Genomic DNA, 17,970 nt, shown 5'->3' on the forward strand with positions numbered 1-17,970 from the left:
GCCAGCACTGGATGCATCCCTTCTCTGTCAGTCACTGGCCATGGATGCACCCACAGTAATGTTGGTATAACCATCCCTTGATGTGTTTGCAGCCAGCTGCATTCTGCACAAGTGATCCAAAACTCTCATGCCACAGCCAAAGGTGATGGGAAGAGGAAGCTTGTGGTTCTGCAGCCCAAAATTACTGACACCTTTGTACCTAGACTGTGTTTATGTTCAGGAGATTCATGGGGGGATTAGGAAAGCTGTCATCCTCCTAGCTAGAGAAAAAAGACTGTGAGAGATCAAAGGGCCAGAGAGGTTGCTGGTCCTAATGAAGAAGAGGCTTGCAGTTTTAGTTGTGCTGAATAGTGACTCTGTCTGAGTTGACAAAAAGGGACTTGATGCATTTTATGCATACAGCATTGGTCTACTCCAACTCTGAGGAAAGAGGGCGGCCTTCCACAGGAGAACTCCATCCAGATTTAAAAGGCCAAACCTCCATACCAAGAAACAGTCCAGTACCATAGACAAAAACCCTTGAGGTTTTTTCATCAGGAGATAAATGAGCTCCTCTAGAGTCCTGACATAAGTGCTCCAAGTATTTATAACCTGGAAGAAATAGTAATGAAGAGGCAGAGTTGCTTTAACTTTTCCTTCTCTGCTCCCCTCCTGTATCCTCACCCTCCATTTCCTACTGTGCAACAGCCCTTGGGAAGTTAAATCAGCAGCCTACACACAATGCAATATTTAAGGCCCAAGGAGCTACAAATATGGCAGTAAATACATGCCTATAGAGGTTTTACACCCCCCATATCCTCCAAACTTACAATTTTCTCACATGGGAGGCTGGCTCAAAACAGAGAGAAGGAACCAGTGCTATGACCAGCCAGTGGTCCCCAGCACAACCACAAACTACCTAGGGCTGGGGCTTGCTGCTGCTGTGGTCCCAGCAGTGCAGGGCTCCTTTGGTCACAGGACAAGGTGTTTCCCAAGCATCACAAGGCAAAAGTGCTCCCTGCCCTGGAATGTGAAGAGCTGAAGCAGAGTTCAGCAGCATCCCAAATCTGACCAGGTGCTTCTGGCAGGGCAGGAGATAGCATAGCAGTCCTAACACCTCTAAGGAACATGCTGATCTTGTTTTTCCAATAGCAATTGCAGTAGTGTTGGACCCTCACTCAAACAACTGCAGATTGCTAATCCACTCATTAGGGTTTCCAACAGGAGAACAAGCACCTCCAACTGTTGACAGCATTTAGTCACAACAGCAGACTTTGGCTTGAGACCATCCACATCACCTGGGCCACATAACACAACACCATCCCACTTCTGGTCCAGGCCTTTGCTGTTTCCCTGGATGGCAGAAGCGGGTCAACGAAGGGTTAAACGTGGTACAGCCTCAAAAATCACTCCTTGCTTTCTGAAGCAAGAACATCTTTGGCAGGGTCTCCATCTGGGAAATGACATCCCGTCCCCGCTCGCTTCCCCTCGTCTCCCCCTGAACTCAGAACAAAGCACTGCACTGCCCAACATGCTCCTCCACTGTTTTCATCTTGGTCCAAATGCTTCTTGTGTTTCAACTTCTGCCAAAAAGAAATGCATAAAAAAATATAAAAAAGGCATGTGTGGGGCAGGGGGAGAGGAAGCAGAGAGAGTAGAGGGAAGTCATTAAAACCAAATCTTGATTAGCTACCAGCGGTGGAAAAAGGAAACAGGGGAGAGGAGATTTTTTCTGCTGTGATATGCATCTTGAAGCTGAAACCAGTGGGCCCAGAGGAGACAAGACTTCTCCCCACAATCCTCCACCCAGGACCAAAACTAACATGCTTTGCTTTTCCAGTCCACCATGTGCCATGCCATCATCAGAGGAGGAGGCATGTGCTTCCTCAAAACAATTTCTGCCAATCACCACACACATTTTTCACTACTCTCATGGAGTTCCTGCACCCAGCACTAAGCTCCACTGGCACAGGACCGGAGGACACAGCACAGCTAGCTTGCCCTTTCCACCTTTGACATCAAACACAAAGGTTTGGCCATTGCAAAGCCATAGGGAATCCTAGAGGAAATGAGCCTGGAAAGACGGCTTGTGCATGCTTTGTGGATAGGCTGGATGGGCCAAATGAAGAGTCCCAGACTGGCTCTGTCTCCTGAAGAGACAGACAAAAAAATAATTTAAAAAAATCGCATTGGCTAAAGAAGCATTTAAAAGCAAAACGAAAAACCCAGTCTGGTTTGTAGTCTGTAATAGCTGAACCCAGGGACACACAGAGCATGTTTTTTGTTCCCTCAGTACAAAAGCCCTTGATTTCCCCTCCTCCTCCTTCCAGCATTTTCCCATCAGGGGTGTCAGAGACAGTTCAAGGTCTCCCCATATTTCAGACAAAACTGGGTCTTGTTGCCCTGAGAACAAGTGGCTGGGGTCCATAAGAACTGAGAAGATTTGGGCAGCTGAAGAGCTCCGCAGGTTAAACCTGCTGCCCCTTGAAGATGAGCAAATGGTCACCCTCCAGCATCCTCATGACCTGCCACAGGCCAGTGCTTCCCTTGGGGTTTGGCTTCCCAAGGTGTGACTTTGGCTCGAAGGCTGAACAGCTAGGCCACTTGGATTCCCCAGGGCTTGCTTGTGCTACAGCTGGTGCTCTGCAGCATGTCAAAGAGAGGGAGAGATTAACTCCTTTTTTAAGTATCTCATTACTGTTATATTTTTAAACACAGCTGGTTGAAAATTTTTCAGCAAAGCCATAAATAAATAAATACTTCGAGGAAATTTCCTGTGATCTGAAAACTTTACTGACTGGTCTAGCCTTTATCAGATTATGTTCTCCCTGTCCAGTATGCATAAGCTCCACTTGCTTCTGCTTTCTCTCCCATAAGGACCAAACACATTGAACCATCAGTAAAATATCAAGATTTCACTGCCTGTACTGTTTGATATTTTAACAACCACCATCCTGACCAGCACAGCAATCACATATTCATTGCTGTCCCACCTGGTGACTTTTAATTTTCCTTGTAATCAGAGGTGTCACCTCCCAAGACCCAAAGATCCTGATACTGAAAACGTATCTCCTAACCCTGTCTGCAAAATACTTCTCCTGCTCTTCAGGACAGAAATGACAGAACACGGTCAGCTGGGACTCTGATGTCTCTGATAGGCTTTCCTCCTTCACAGATCATCCTGCTCTGATGCCTCCATCATAGCTGATAGCTTGGTTGAGAAAGCAATCAGTTTCTGCAGCTGTGGACAACAGTCAAAATCACCATCTGTCATGACATCCTACATAAAATAAATAAGAAAGACAACACCACCCACTACCTCCTATTAGCAGACTGTTAAGGAAAGAAAACAATCACCCACTTCTGAAGAAGCCCAAGACGGGAGGAGCATTTCTCTTCCAGTCAGTCCCTGCCCGCCCGTGGCAGACAAAGCCTGTTTAGACCTTGTTACATAAATAGCAAATAAAGTTCAGCTGAGAAAAGGTGCCCCAAGCATGAGGCTCTGCACATGGAGCAATAGAAATGCTTGCCCCAGAAAGGCTGCCTTTCCACAGTACTTCTCATTTTACCAGGATGGTTCCCATTTAAACCCTCTTCAACCTTGAAAGAGATGGCTTGGAGCTCCCAGCCTCCTTACCCAAATGCTAACCCACTCCTTGTAGCCCAAAAAAGGAAATAAATTCGTGAACAAATCATTTCCAGTACTTTTTTTCCAGGCTATTGTTATGTGACTCCATTTGGAATTAAGGGAGAAAAAAAAAAAACAAATACATGACTGTGGTCAGAGTCTGGCCTAGAATATGGGAAGGAAAAAAAAAAGAAACCTCAAACCCCAAACCCAATCCTTGTTTTACATATTTAGTAATTTTTGGAGAAAACTGTAAGCAGTAAAGAGACCAGGAATAAACAGTGACACCAGCTCCTAGGCTTTGGGGGTGAGAACAGGAGATTCTAATCTGTTCTCCATCTATCAACGTATTCTGGTCAGCCTAAGACATTTTTAAAACCTAAGTCTAAAATGCTAATAATCTAACTGAAGAAGTCTACCTCTTCTTCTAAGGACTAGGAAGCTTTTGTGTTGTGAATTGCCTTATCATTTTAGAAAGCCTTTTTAATGCAGAAAGCACCTTTGCTTGAGAGGTATTAGCAAATGTTTCACAGAAAAGATCAGATTGTCTTCTCCAAAGACTCACCCAGCAGTGTTCTGGGAGGACACAGCAAACCCCTGACATTTGCTTGTCTACCAGGGGAAAAAAAGAAAATCTAGAACTCTTTGGATCTTCCAAAAATCCTATATTACTGTCCAGTAAAGGACCATAAGGAGTATTAGATTCCTTTATTTTACAGAGACTCCTTTAAGAACCCAGTATTAGGTGCTCTACAAAAGCCATCCTCTGTCTCAAGGACATTTATCTCTAATTGCTTTCTTTGAGAAGGGAAATCTGTGACTGTCCCATAGCACTAAATACCCCCCAAAAAACCTTTCACTGTTCAGTGCAAAGTCATCTGTAGATCAGCTCAGGCAGTACGTACCCTCTACATTACATTAAATACTGTCACTTGCTACAGACCACAAATGCAGCATTAGAAGTGGAAAGGAATAAGGTCTTTCCCCTCCCTCTAGCAACTGTGAAAACTCACCTATCTAAGGGAAATACAATCTCAGAATTACCATTAGGGAAATTATTGACCACTTCCTAACTTGGAAAATACTATGAACTCTTTTAGGAAGAAAAGCACTCAGTTTTGTGAAAATGCTGCTCCATGATTTTAGATCCAGTTGTGCAGCTGGCACACTCTCCCATAGGATGGGTAAAACTAGCTGTTCCCATATAGTCACATGCACAACATGCTGCAGGATTTAATAGTTCCTCATGAAAGAGATATATAAACATAAAATGTTACAGTGGGACAGGAAGCAGCTTCAAGAATTCTCTCTGCAAGCCCAACAGGGAAACAATTATAATTTCCCCTTGCATTTCTTGCCAGCTGAAGTTTTTCTGTTTCTCTGCTTTACTTTGCCGATAACAAACATCTGTTGGGAGCATCCTGCCCTGTGCAAGAGGGGAACACATCCACTGCAGCCTTTGGGGCTTGGTACTCCAGCAAAGCCTCAGGAGATCCTCCTATGTAACAGCCACAGATAAACCTCTGCTTGTTCTTACCTATCAACTATAAAATTCTTCCATGGAAAATTAGTCTCTTTTTTGCAGCCCACAAGCAGTTACGGAGACCTTCAGAAAAAACACAATGAGCCTCCAGCAGAGATGATCTCTTGAGGACCCCATATATGTCTAAGGATCTTTAATTTAGGGTCTTCCTTCCCAGCTCTTACCTACCACCCGCTTTTACTCACATATTTCTTCAGCAGAAAGCTCTAGAAGGCCAAATCGGCAGGCTCCAAGATAAAGCTGACCATCTGTGGCTCATTAACAGCTCACTGAGCCTTTTTGGCCTGGTTCCTACATGCCCCTTGCAGATGCTGGCACCTCAGCACACGCCATGTCCGCTGCTTCTCTGCCTGCCTGTAAGGAGACAGATCAGCATCAAACCCTCCCAGCCTGCAGAACGCTGCGAGATCGGAAATGCTGGTGGGGACTTGAAAATGTTGCCTCAAGCCCCAATGCACCAGCTGAGGGAAAAGAAGGGAAGGAGAGACACAGATCTCATTTCGAGGCCGGTGCTTCTCCAGAATAATCTGTGGGGAGGCAGCAGCCCTGCCTGTGTCTGCAGGCAGCCACCGTGCCCGGGCAAGGGCTCCCCAGACCCGCTCTGACACGCCAGTGCTCGGCACTTGCCTCGGGTTGGTGAGGGTTGGGAACACCTCTGCAGCAGTGGGCTGGTGCCTGGGGAGGCACCCCCAGTTGTTCCTTATCAGCCTTCCCCAAAACAAGTAAGGACAGGGGTACCCAGGATATGGCCCAACAAGCCCTTCTCAGCCCCGGCAACTGCTGCTGGCAGCACAGGGACTTCAGGCAGAGGAGGGGAAGTTAAAGACAGAAAACAGGGAGAAAAGAGGGTGCGAGGACCTGGCAGAGGCACCCACATCCTTTGGGAGGCAGCACACATGCAGGGAACAGGGGCATGCTAGAGGCCTCAGCTTCAATCCTGTTCTCATTGTGAGGTCTGAGGCAAAACTGAAAGGGGGCTGTGTGCTGGGAGAGAGGAAGAGATTATTCTTAGTAAGCATGAGGATGGATGAGTGGCACAAACCCATTTTTTAACACCTTTTCCATCCCATGCCCTGTCTAATTCAGCTGGACAGAAGCGAAGGCAGCAGCTATGTTGGGGCCTCTTCACAGTCTTTCACGCACAGGGAGTCACCTGGGATCGACAGAGAAGAAAAAGCCGTAACTGTGCAGCTGTCTGAAGTCTCCCACCACTCTTCCACTCCCAAGGCACTGACTGAGCCAGCAAGAAACTGCAAGGGCACAAATACCTCATCTGAGATCTCTTCTCAATTCGAATTCAATTACTTTGCTTGCAGAGAGCACATCAAACCACTTGCAAAATGGAGGAGTCCTACTGCAGATAGGCTCCTCTTCCTGCAGAGTAGAGCAAAGTCATCTCTTCACTTAAGACACAAAGAGCCCTTGGTAACACAGTGCCATTAAAACCAATATATTTCAAAGCATTCCTCTGAGCAAAAAGCCTCTGACTGCAGTTTAGGCTGTTACTCGGACAGCAGTAGGGCATGGCCCTGAGCAGCCCCCCAAGACAGTTTGCCTACAGCTTTTTGCAAATAGATACCAGAAGAGGATGCATCTGAGCTGTCACTTGCTGTCCCGAACAGTGTTCCAAGGCAGACCAGAAAGGATGGGGGAAGGAACCTGCCCAGGTTTCACTGAAGCAATCCTATCCTCCTTGACAGATAGTTCCCAGTTAATGCATCAAGCCAGGTTTTGCTCGTATCCTGCCATTGGTGTCCACACAGCTGCTCCCTGCTGGGCTGCCTGTGCCTGCAGGGGTCAGATTATCATTCAGGTACCCCTGCATGTCCCCAGACACATGCTCAGGAAGAGCAACTCTCTTTAATTCTGCTGTCCCTCCCTGCTGTTCCTGCACCTCCTTACAGTGTAAGGTACCTCTGCTGACCATGGAGATCTGAACATCTCCTCTTGCACCTGGGCACAACACAAGCCATGGACTTGGCCTTAGCAGCATCTGTTAGAGTTTATTCTTGGCTTGTGCACTGAAAGGCAATGCCTCCAGAGCAGGAGAAGCACAGTCCCAGACCCCCTGTAGAAAGGCACAAAATATTTATGTAATGATACTGTTCTACTTGAGATTGCACGCTGCAAGCAAAACACTGTTATTACAGTGGCACTCTCCTCTTCCAGCTATCTTTCAAAGCATGATGCCACAACTGAAAACTGACTGACAGGAGAGAATTAAAGACGTAACTGGCTCCTTTTCTTTCCCTGCAGCCACAAGCTCTTGCTCTCCCCCTGCAGCTCCCCAGCTCTGCAAGACCCGCTGCCTACCCCAATGTAAGGCATGCACAGCAGCAGGATGCTACCAACACCAGCTGCAGTGCCAAGTGCCCCTCTGGGAAGCCACTCACTGGAGCTCATGTAGCCACTGATGTGAGCTAAGGGCTGAGGAAGATCAGACTCTGCTATGGACAACTCCCAGCTTCAAGGCAGACAGCTTTCAACCAAGATCTAGTGATGCTCGACTTCGACCTCTTCTGAGAAGCAGGGCAAGGTGGAGGATGGAGCATGGGACTGAGTACCAGGCAACATGGGACCTGTACTTAGCTCCAGTCCTGACCTGCCAAGTCACTCCAAGGCACACGTGTCCTTCTCATGCTCTATTTTTATCTCCTCTTCCGCATTTGCTTCACTGTTTTGAATGGGGATGTAGGAACAGTCTCTCACTACAAGTTAACATGGTGTCTATCATAGATGTGTCCCAGCCTTGGTTAAAACTTGTAGACACAACTGTAATACAAATAATAATTTAGGTTTTGGAATATGGTGATGGAGGAAGATGGCACAGCAGGCCTTTCTCAGGCCTTCATCCAGAGAGTCAAGAAACCTGTACTTATCTCCAGTGCTGAAGCTATGCAAAAACTGGGTTATAGTCACATTTTTGTGGCTGAGGAAATTTGCACTCATTCGCTTGGTCACCAGTTTGGGAAATTTTTTTAAAGGTGGTTCTTTCAAGTGGCTCAGAGGTTAGGGATGTCCAAAGCTATCCCCAGGGAGATTATAGGGTCAGGCCTCAATGATAAACACAGCCTGCCACTTGCTCTTGATGTTGTTCTCTTTGTGCTCCTATTCCCTTCTCCCCAAATCTGCAGCCCAGGCAATTGGGAGGAAAACAGGACAACTGTATATTTAGCAACTATGTTCCAGCTTAAATTGCTACATGATATAAGTAGCAGACTCTTCCTTCCACAAAAGACCACAGGGTTCATGATGCCATCAGCAGGATCCCACAGCCCGTATTTCTTATTTTCCACAGCACATTTCATACCAGGCAAGGACAGCCAACTCTAGTGGGAGCAGGAGTATTGCAGGACTGGTACCTGTCCTAAGACACAGGGCTGGCTTGTCTTGCTGCAGCCATGTAAACCAGATCACTCCTCCCTAAGGCTTCCTGAAACTGGCTCCATACCTCCCTACCAAGAGGTGAGTAGGGTCAGCAAACACACCCAGGCTCCAGCAGCTCCAGCTCTGTACCTTGGTACTGACCTCCCTTTCTCAGCATCCATCATCAAACTAATGGGCTGCATGGTCATCCAGCATAGTTGATCATGACCCCAAGACTTCTTCCTCTCTGCTGCCTGGGCAGCCACCTCTGACAGGATCTGGAGCTGGGGTGACATTAGCTGAACTACTCTTGCAACATTTACAGTACCTCAGGCACCCAGAGCAGCAAGGTCCTCAAAGGCAACCAGTCCTTGCGTGGCCCTGGACTCTTTCTCTACAGCATTACAGAGGTGTTCAGGCACAAGCTGCATGGAACCAGGAGCTCAGCTCTTCATCTGCTGGAAAGCAAACATCTTTTCCCTTCAGGCCAGTCCCAGACACCTCAAGGGCAAAGTCAGAGTGAGGAAGTGATGATGGACACATCTAAAGCAGCTGGCATGCCTCTCTGAGGTGCTCTCTGAGCACCAGCTTCTCACAGGCTTGTCTCACTCTACAAAGCCTCCAGAAATGCCCGTAAGCTATAAGCCTGATATCCTGCTTGGCCAGCTGAGGGGTAAGGAAGTCCCCACAGGTACTCAAGAGCTAGTAGATATCAAGCCCTCCTCCTGCAAGGTCTGGCTGGCCATGCCATAAGGTCCCAGAAGAAGTTAGTCATGGGGTGCTCCTCATGGGATTCAAACCCCATTACAACTGGGTAATTGGGCCATCTTGCTCTCCTTCTGCCCAGATGACTCTGGCTTAGAAGCTGCACTTCAACTGCTCACAAGCCAAGATCTGCCTGATAGCCACTTATGAAATAGGGTCCACTTCCATGCAGGAGTAGATGGTCAGGACTAATCTACTACAGTGGGCAGCTCTTACAGTGGTGACAGTGGGACCGTCCTGCACACCCACCAAGTGTGAGCCTGTACTGAAAAGTGAGGAGGGGAGCTGTCTGGTCTGTCAATGCCCAAGCCTCATTGGCTCTTCACCACATCATCGAAGTCAGCCCAGGTGTTTTTGAAATATCCCACCCAGCATGTTTCTGAGAATATCTCTTGACACTGGGACTCAGACCTAACCTTTCAATCTGACAGTGCTTGGTTGGGTTTGTTACACAAGCAGCTTTCTTCTGGGGAAATAAAACATAAAAATCATATGCCCATCACCATTCAGGGGCCCCAAAGAAATCTCTCACTGACAGCACCAGGCTCTAAAGAAGCTGGACCAGCCAGTCCTTTTTACCACCCATGGCCAACAAATAGCAGGAATCTTCCTGCTCCAGAGGGGGCTGCCATCCAGAGGAGCACTGGAGTAATGAGAATGCTCTCCACATCAGCTACAGCTCAGGGAGCAACTTGGGGCAGAAGGCACTAGATTAAATTTCTTCAGCATCCAGGCCACTATTGGCTTCCAAATAATTGTCTATTTGTGTGCGTGCATGCACAAGAATCCGCGCTCCACGGTCTGTCTTTGTGCCAGCATGTTCCCAGCGCTGCGACTCTCTAGGGACAAGGCCCATACTTGTATTCAATCTCAGCTTTGGCTCCCAAACACTAAGGTTTCAGATTATGATTTAAAAAACATTTTCTCTGGCAACTGGGCTGTTAATGGATGTGATGTTTTTGCTCTCGCCTCCTCCCCACCTTTAAAAGCTTGGCACTAAAGGGCTTCTTTGAAGATAAGGCCAAATTTTCAATTTAAGGGGAGGAACTTCATAAAGTAGATTTGAAGGGATGGAGAAGGGGGAGGTGGGGGGAAACAACCAACCCTGGAGCCACTTTGCCTGTTGAGATGTACACTGTACAGCACAGAGGATTACAATGGCCTCTCTGTACCACCACTGGCTGGAGCCAGAAGTTCGCTGCAGCTGCACTGCTGCTACCTACGCGAGGCTCCCCAAGGGTCACGCTCAGAGGGGACCTTTGCTATAGCTGCACATCCAGCCTGCCCTCCAAACCAAAAGCATCCTGCAGCCCCTACAGAGCCCACATCCACCCAGCGAGCAGGGGCACACGTCCCCAGAGGCAACCACAGGAGCCTCCCACTGGGCTGTCAGTGCTGCAGGAGGCTCTTTGCTGAAACCAACTGTGGTCCTTATCCAAGAGGTTTTTTGAGGGCCAACAAATCTATGGTCTCTCCTGATCTCCAGCAGAGCTATCCTCAACACCACAAGGAGGCAGGGAAGTCCCACTTAGCTTTGCAGGTGGAGCACTGAGGCAAAGAGCAGCTTGCCCCAGCCTGGGGAGAAATCTGTAGTGTAGAGAATCAAATGCAGCTGCCCTCACATCCCAGGCTTGCACCCTGAAACACTGGCATCACTAAGCAAGGTGGCTGCTCTCCCTAAAAGTACCAGGATAAATTATAGTGACATTATCAGAAGAAGCTGAATTTTAGAAATAAATGCTGTATTCCAGGCCAATGTATCCATATTTGCAGTATATTTCTCAAAGGCTACTTCAATATGTTCGTATTACCACAGGCTTTCTAAACCACACTAAACTCAACACATTAATTCACAGGGCTCTGTCTAACCTGTCCTTTTGTCAACTAAAAGAAAAATAAAAAGTAACCTCATTCTGGTATTCGAAAGCTGACGACACAGTTCTGACAGGGATCTTTACACCCTTTTCCCCTGCACTTGTGATTTAAAGAGCAGCAGAAGGGCCTGATGCACAGTCTTCAGATATAAAAGCTTGTTCAGACTCGCTGACATTACAACCAGTGAACACATCCTCGCATTTGGCAGGGCCCTGGGTCTATGGCTGTGCATAAAAGTACAACCTGCTGGCTAATCTCTTTGCCAGAGTGGACCTGAGAGAGCCAAAACAGCACTGCCACTGCAGGGCTCGGGGTGAAAGATTCACTGCCTATGCCAGGCACAGAAGTTAATGAAAAATGACCTCTTTCCAAAACACCATCTGGCTTTCACACACAAATACAGAGACACCACAGCCCAAAACCTCTGCGAACCTGACAACGGTAGGTTTCCATAGGGGTAACACTCTGTGGTGTGGTTTGGACTTTGCCCAGCAATCCTCCAACACTCTGCACAGGCACAAGGCGCAGTTGCCATCCTCACATCTAATGGCTGCTCACGGAAGATGACTGGACACAGCTCAAGAGCAGCTGAGCAGAAAGCAAGGATAAAGTTTGGCTCTCACCTCTGTGCTGGCACACTGCCCACAAGGAGGGCAAAGAAGCTCAAGCACGTCCCACACGCTCCCTGACGCACATCTCTCTCCATCAATGCCACTAGAGCCAAAATAAATTGGCACTGCCTCTTACTCAAAAGCTCCTACAACACACAATGTCAGCCCTCAGAGGCCCTCACAGGCACCCAGTCCAGGTGCTCTGCTACCAACTCCATCAGGCAGAGCTGAGCCTCCCATCCCATTTGTCCTTTTGCAAGGAAGAGAGGCCATTTTAATAAAAGGAGCATGTAACATCCTCAGGGCAGGGATCTGTTGCTCCCTGTTTAAGCAGAAAGCTCTGCACCGCCTGCAGCAGCTCTGGGACTGTGTAAGCACCAAGTGGTTTCTTTTCCCTGCAATAAATATCTTTCTGAGCTTTTCAGCCAACTTGCTTCTACTGCTCCATACTCCTTTTGTCTTAGCTTCCCATGGACACTCAAACAGCTGTGTTGCTGGAGCACATGCTCCTGTGGAGAGATTTTAGAAGACTTATGCACAAATATGCATACAAAGCAAATTTTGAAAGCTTCCCATTCTGCAAGCATTCCCTCCAGAAAACCGGCCTCAAGCACTATGTTCAGCCAATGAAGCAGCAGACATGATGCTGTATGATTTGGAGCCAAGAGGAACTAAACCCAGTATCAAGAAACAGACAAAGATGCTTGCAATACCTTTGTTGAACAATTACCCAAAGTACATTTAGAAACCTGGAAGACGATATTCACCCCCATTCTACCTAAGGACCTGCAATTCATTTAGTCATTATTCACCTTAAACTGTTCTTGTGGCCTAGGAACTGGAATACATAACAGCCTCTTAAACTGAGACTGACCACAGGAGCACCAAAATACACAGCAGCAGGTTTTTTCCCTCGGGATGTTTTCAGTCTAACCAGAAACAGGAAGTCTCCAAAGATTTAGCAAGAGAACTTTTTCCTTGTGGGATATCCCAGCCTAACTGCAGAATTCACACTGCAAATTTTTAGCCTGGGAGGTAACGGTTTAAACCAAGAAATTTGCAAGCCTTGGTCTGTAACACACCAGCAGTAATATATCAAAGTCACCTTTGCCCATTAAAGAAGTCCAAGGGAATTGTGCCTCATGTCTCTGAGGCACTCAGCATTGGATATTAAAATGAACAACCCACCACTATTTACTACCAAAGGAACTTTTGTTAACCTGGAGTTACCTTGGCCTACTGCTGTTGTAACATCATGCAGGCTGAGTGACTAAACTGAGCCCAGCTGAGCCCAAGTCCCTGAAAATCCACCTGCAGGCCAACCTGGGCTAAAACAAAAAGCATGGTTCCCAATACACTCTTCCCTGTCACTGCTCCCCTGCTTCATGAGGCACACAAGGTGGGGTGCTGGAAGACAGCCTGTCTTTGCCTGGGAAGAGAGCGATTTTGGAGGCACAGAGGTGCCTCTCCAGCCCTGTGGCAGTCCTTAGGAGGGTGAGCACAACAGAGAGGGTCCCCCCCCAGTGCACCTGAGTTCTGCTCTGAGAGACAGGAGGGTGGGTACAGGTCAGCTACTAAGAGTCAACACAGACAGCAATATCTACCCCTCCTCCCAGTGCTCAACCCACCAGCACAGGGTCCAGTTCCATTTTCTGCATGGGAACAGTAAGGCACAGGGCTGTGGAGAAAACGTGAGGTCACACAAGGCATGTGCATGGGCTGCAGACCCAGCTCAAACACCTCCACATCCGAATACATCCTTCCAACTGAAGTGCCTTTCCTGTCCTGTCATCCATGTTCCCTCCCACAGCCCAGGTAGAAGCAGCAATAATTGTTCAGGAAGAGGCCAGGAAACACTGGCAGGTAGATCTGGTGGTGTTTCAGTCAAGTGTTTCACTAACAATGACAAGAAACTACAAAAATTCAGGTCTGCCGTAAATGAGTAACTTTTCCTAACTCTGGAAAGGAAGTTTCTCCTATGCAGCACTGTGGAGCGTGGGGACAGCAGGCTGCCTGCTTCATAGCCCCTCCTGAGATGCTTCTTGCTCTGCAGGAGGCTCCAGCTGGCTCCCAAAGAGGCAATTCTGCTGGCCCCAGTCAGACAGCAGGAGCTGTATCAGCATCCTGAAGGCATTGCAGGGCTGCCAGTTTGGTAGTGAAGATTTGGAGGGACCTGTCTGCTGCTAGTTTTGAGGATATAGAAGAATTTCATGGAGTGAAGTGGACTGAGCAATGATTCACCTGTCCTTCAAGGGAGCAAAACTCCAAGCCAGGAGTCTCACACCCTGCAGGCTGGAAAGACCTCTGCAAACACCAGGCACTGGGTTTCACTTTGCAATCTCAAAGAACCTCTCGCTCTGTGCTTCTGTATCATGCCAGTACAAAGTACAGAAAAGCTGCCTTCTCCAGACTGCAGGGATACACAGAACTCATACACCTTACACACTAGTTTGGAGCACACACATGCACAATTATGCAGCTCTAATACTTCTTCATTGTGCCAAGCAGAGAAGAAATGTGTGGTAGTTACTTGTACTGTGCTACCTCTCAAATAAAGGTCCTGTGGGGGTGTGTGTGTATGAGTGGGAAAAAAATGAACTTGCCTTTCCCATCTGCACAGGACCTCTGCGCACCATTCTGATGAACCTGCCTCACATTCCCCAGCAGGAAGCAGGGAGGACTGCACTGTGTCTGACTTCAACCCTCACAGCAAACACCTACTGGGATCTCTTCTGCTTGGGATATGCAGGATGAGTCCCTGTAACGGTATCTGAAGGGGAGGATTAAGAAAAGGACATGGGAAAAAACTCCATTTATTTCTTGTGAGAATATCATGCACCCTGCAGGGAGCTCACAGCTCTTCCTAGTTGTCCTATTTACTTCAGGAGATCCCCATGTGACTCCTAGTAGCATGGGAAGTTATTTCACCTTCATTTCTTTAGGTCACTTAAATAAACAGAACAAATCTTCACTGCAAACCCATGATGTGTTTCTGCTAAAATCCTTCCCTGAGCCATGAACGTCAATATTCAACCCATTAAATTGAAGTGTCTGCCATATAAGTACATAGGCATAAATATGGAGGAACCCTCCTCTTAATTGTAGGCACACTGAGTCAGTTAGCTTCAAAAGAAAACTGAGATAAAATTCTACTTACAAAACGCCCACATTCTTCTAATATTTTCCATGGTAGTTTTTTAGCCCATGGGAAAAGAAACTTTAATGACAGATTGCAAATGAACATATCAAAAAGACACTACGGTAGCAATGTAGAAATTAAGAGAATTGGGCACCAAGAAAAACATTTAAGACATGCTGGGAATTACATGCGGGTGCTGAGTGTGTGTATGGATTCCTGTTATCCCACTCACATAATGCTGCAGAGAGGTCAAGAGAGTTTCTATAAAACAAACAAGGACAAAAAACCCCAACTTTAATAGACGTGAACTGCCTTTCACACAATGCCAGTGAAATAACACTTGGGATACCAGAATTAGTTGGGGAAATGCCCAAAGATAGATTTGTATTAAGTACCTTTTGCCAGCCAGGGGTATTGGTTAAAGTCTATTATTATTTTTCAAAGTAACTATTAGTATGTTCAGAGCACTTCAAAAAGTCTGGTTCGGACATGGCTACAAATTCAGCACCCCGCTTTCTCCCCAGCACATGTTCTATTTACAGTCACCATCTAGACGACCTGCCAAAGTTGCAGTCCAAGCAAGGAGGCACGCGTGCACAAATTCTACAACATCCCACTGCCAGGCAGAAAATTACTTCCCCTGACCCAAATCGCTCCTAATCCTTGCACCAGGGTTACAAACTCTACGGTCACAGAACAGGACAAAAGTTCTACTAACAAACTACCCATCCCTGCTTTTCTTTGCAGCAGCAGCAGCCCCTTCACAGAGCACAAACCAAAATGCTTTCGCATCTGCCAGAGACAGCTCTTGCCTGTAAACTCCCAGCAGCTTTTGACAAGAGTTCGAGCAATGGAGGATGGATCTGCGGCTTATTTTGCACAGCTTCTCCCTCTCTCCACTGCTCACCGTCCCTCCTCGCCCAGCCGGCAGTGAGGACGGGGCAAGGTCGTGGACCAGGCTGCGGGAGAAGTTCCAGGCGAGCCCTGGAGCACCGCGGAGCGTGTGCGTTCCATGGGCCCACCATTAGTTCTGGCCGACCCGCCGAGGAGGAAGAGCTGGAAGGAAACATCCGAGCCCCCCACATCTCACCTGCCTGCGCGAAAACAAGCCCCGTCCCGGTGGGGACCAGCGGGTCTCCACTATTCCCCTGTCATGTCTCCTACATCCCTAGGCAGACCCCCTTCCTCACATCCCCACACCAACTTCCCGAACTCTGCCGCTGCCTGAAGATGGATGGGGCGAAAGCCCTGCGCCCCATCGCCCGCCACCACCGTGCGTCCTCCCAGCCACTCGCCAGGGCCACCAGGCCCGGGCCCCCTTCTCTTTCACTCACCGCAGTCTCCAGTGGAGCAGGCGGGGGGAAACACAAAGATGCCCCAAACGAAGGGAAGCAACAAAGAGGCTTAACTCCAGGAGCTGGGAACTTCCAGGCCGGATCTGCGGGGAATTCACTACACACACACACACACACACACACACAGAGAGAGAAAAAAAAAAAAAAAGGAGAGAAAAAGAGGGGGGAAAAGCCTATTTTGGAGGAAGGGGAAAGTGGGGGGGCCCTTGGTTTGGGGGTAGTGGTTGTGCTTTTTCTGCGGGTTAGCGCTGGGGATGGGGGGCCGCGCTGAGCTCAGACGCGGCGGGAGGAGGAGGAGGAGGAGGAGAAGGAGGAGGAGGAGGGAAGAGGCGCCGGGATGCGGGAAGCCAGACCCTCCATACGGGAGACGGCTTTTGGATGACTGAACTCCCAAACAATTCCCTGCTCTAGCTACTCCTGCCCCAAGAGCCTCCCTCCTTCCCCTCCCCCTGAGGAGGAGGGAAGAAGAGGAGGAGCCAGAGGAGGGAGAAAACTCAAAGTAAAACCCCTTCCCCAAAGGCGGATAGCGGTGGAGCGCCGTACCCCTCCTCGCACCATCCCCGTCCCCCGGTACGGCGAACCGGGAGCCGCGGACCCCCAGGGCCGCTCCCCGCTGCCCCACGCTCCCCGCCCGGCGGAAGCGGGAAAGTTGGGACGAAAAGTTTGTTGTGGGCGGGGGAGGCGGCCCCGCCGGCCCGGGGTGCGGGGTGCGGGTCCGGGGCGCCCGGGCGCGGGGCTCCGGGGCTGGCACCGCCCACCGGAGTGGCACCAGCGCCTCGCGGAGCTCCCCGGGCGCCCCTCCTGGGCGGCCATCCCACCCCATCCTCGGCGGTCCTCAGTTGTAATAAATACCAGAAGGATGGAAAGGTCTTTTCTTCCAACCATCCCTTCCTGGCAGGTGCTTGCTCTCACGGAAGGTGTCTCGGGCACAAATTTTCAGGAGAAGCAATGACAGCACTCCCTAAGATTAAACCAAACCAGTTCCTCCTAACTGCATTTCCCTGCATCAATCCTGCCTCAAAACTTAAATTTACCTAGAAGTGCAGGGAAATCTTTGGTCTTTCAAGGCCCTTCAGTAAAGACTATCTTGAAACAAATCTGTCACTGAAAGGTCAGGATAGGTTTCTCACCTTTTTGCCATGTACAAAAGAGCATAGACGACAAACATGATCTGTAGTTTCTAAACGTGAAGTCCTTCAGTCTTCAAAGAAGGTGAAAGAGTTGAAATTTTTCATCATGTCACCACTGGGTTTCAGAGTTACTCCTGCTTAGTGGCACTGTAGGAGAGTTCTGATCTCTTGGCTTACTCATTTCTCACACATAAGAGAACATAAGGATGATGCAAAGGATTTGGTGTTTTTGTATTTGGATTTGGGGTTCTTCCTTGCTTTATTACGTGGGTGCTGAAAAGATTAAAACTGATTTTTCTGTAGGATTTTTTGAGTTCCAAGGGAATGTGTGTTGATGGCTTCTTCACCTTTCATTTCAATGGGTAAGCTTATCAGGTTGAACACAAAGACTTATCAGGTTAAACACAAACTTCCTTCCTCTGAAACGGTAACTTTGTTGTCTAATTATCTTTTAAAGAATTGTTTCAAAGATTTCAAGTTTTTCCTTATATTGCTCAGTAACACACCCCTCAGGTGCTAAATCCATATGTAGACACCCTCTAAGTGGCCTAATTTTTACAAGTGCTAAGACCTCTAGCA

General features: G+C 48.2%; 1 protein-coding gene across 5 annotated transcripts in view; it reads right to left on the bottom strand.

Moving 5' to 3' along the window:
* BOC (BOC cell adhesion associated, oncogene regulated) overlaps positions 1 to 16,328 on the bottom strand; it is a 54,497-nt gene extending 38,169 nt beyond the window's left edge. For 2 of the 5 annotated variants that reach the window (XM_032098564.1, XM_032098560.1), the window contains exon 1: positions 16,241 to 16,323. The gene's annotated coding sequence lies outside the window, so the exon portion shown is untranslated. The other 3 variants (XM_032098562.1, XM_032098561.1, XM_032098563.1) reach the window with 3 other exon arrangements.
* Between the last annotated feature and the right edge of the window lie 1,642 nt (positions 16,329 to 17,970).

This window comes from Corvus moneduloides, chromosome 2, assembly GCF_009650955.1.
Source record: "Corvus moneduloides isolate bCorMon1 chromosome 2, bCorMon1.pri, whole genome shotgun sequence".
Lineage (NCBI taxonomy): Eukaryota > Metazoa > Chordata > Aves > Passeriformes > Corvidae > Corvus > Corvus moneduloides.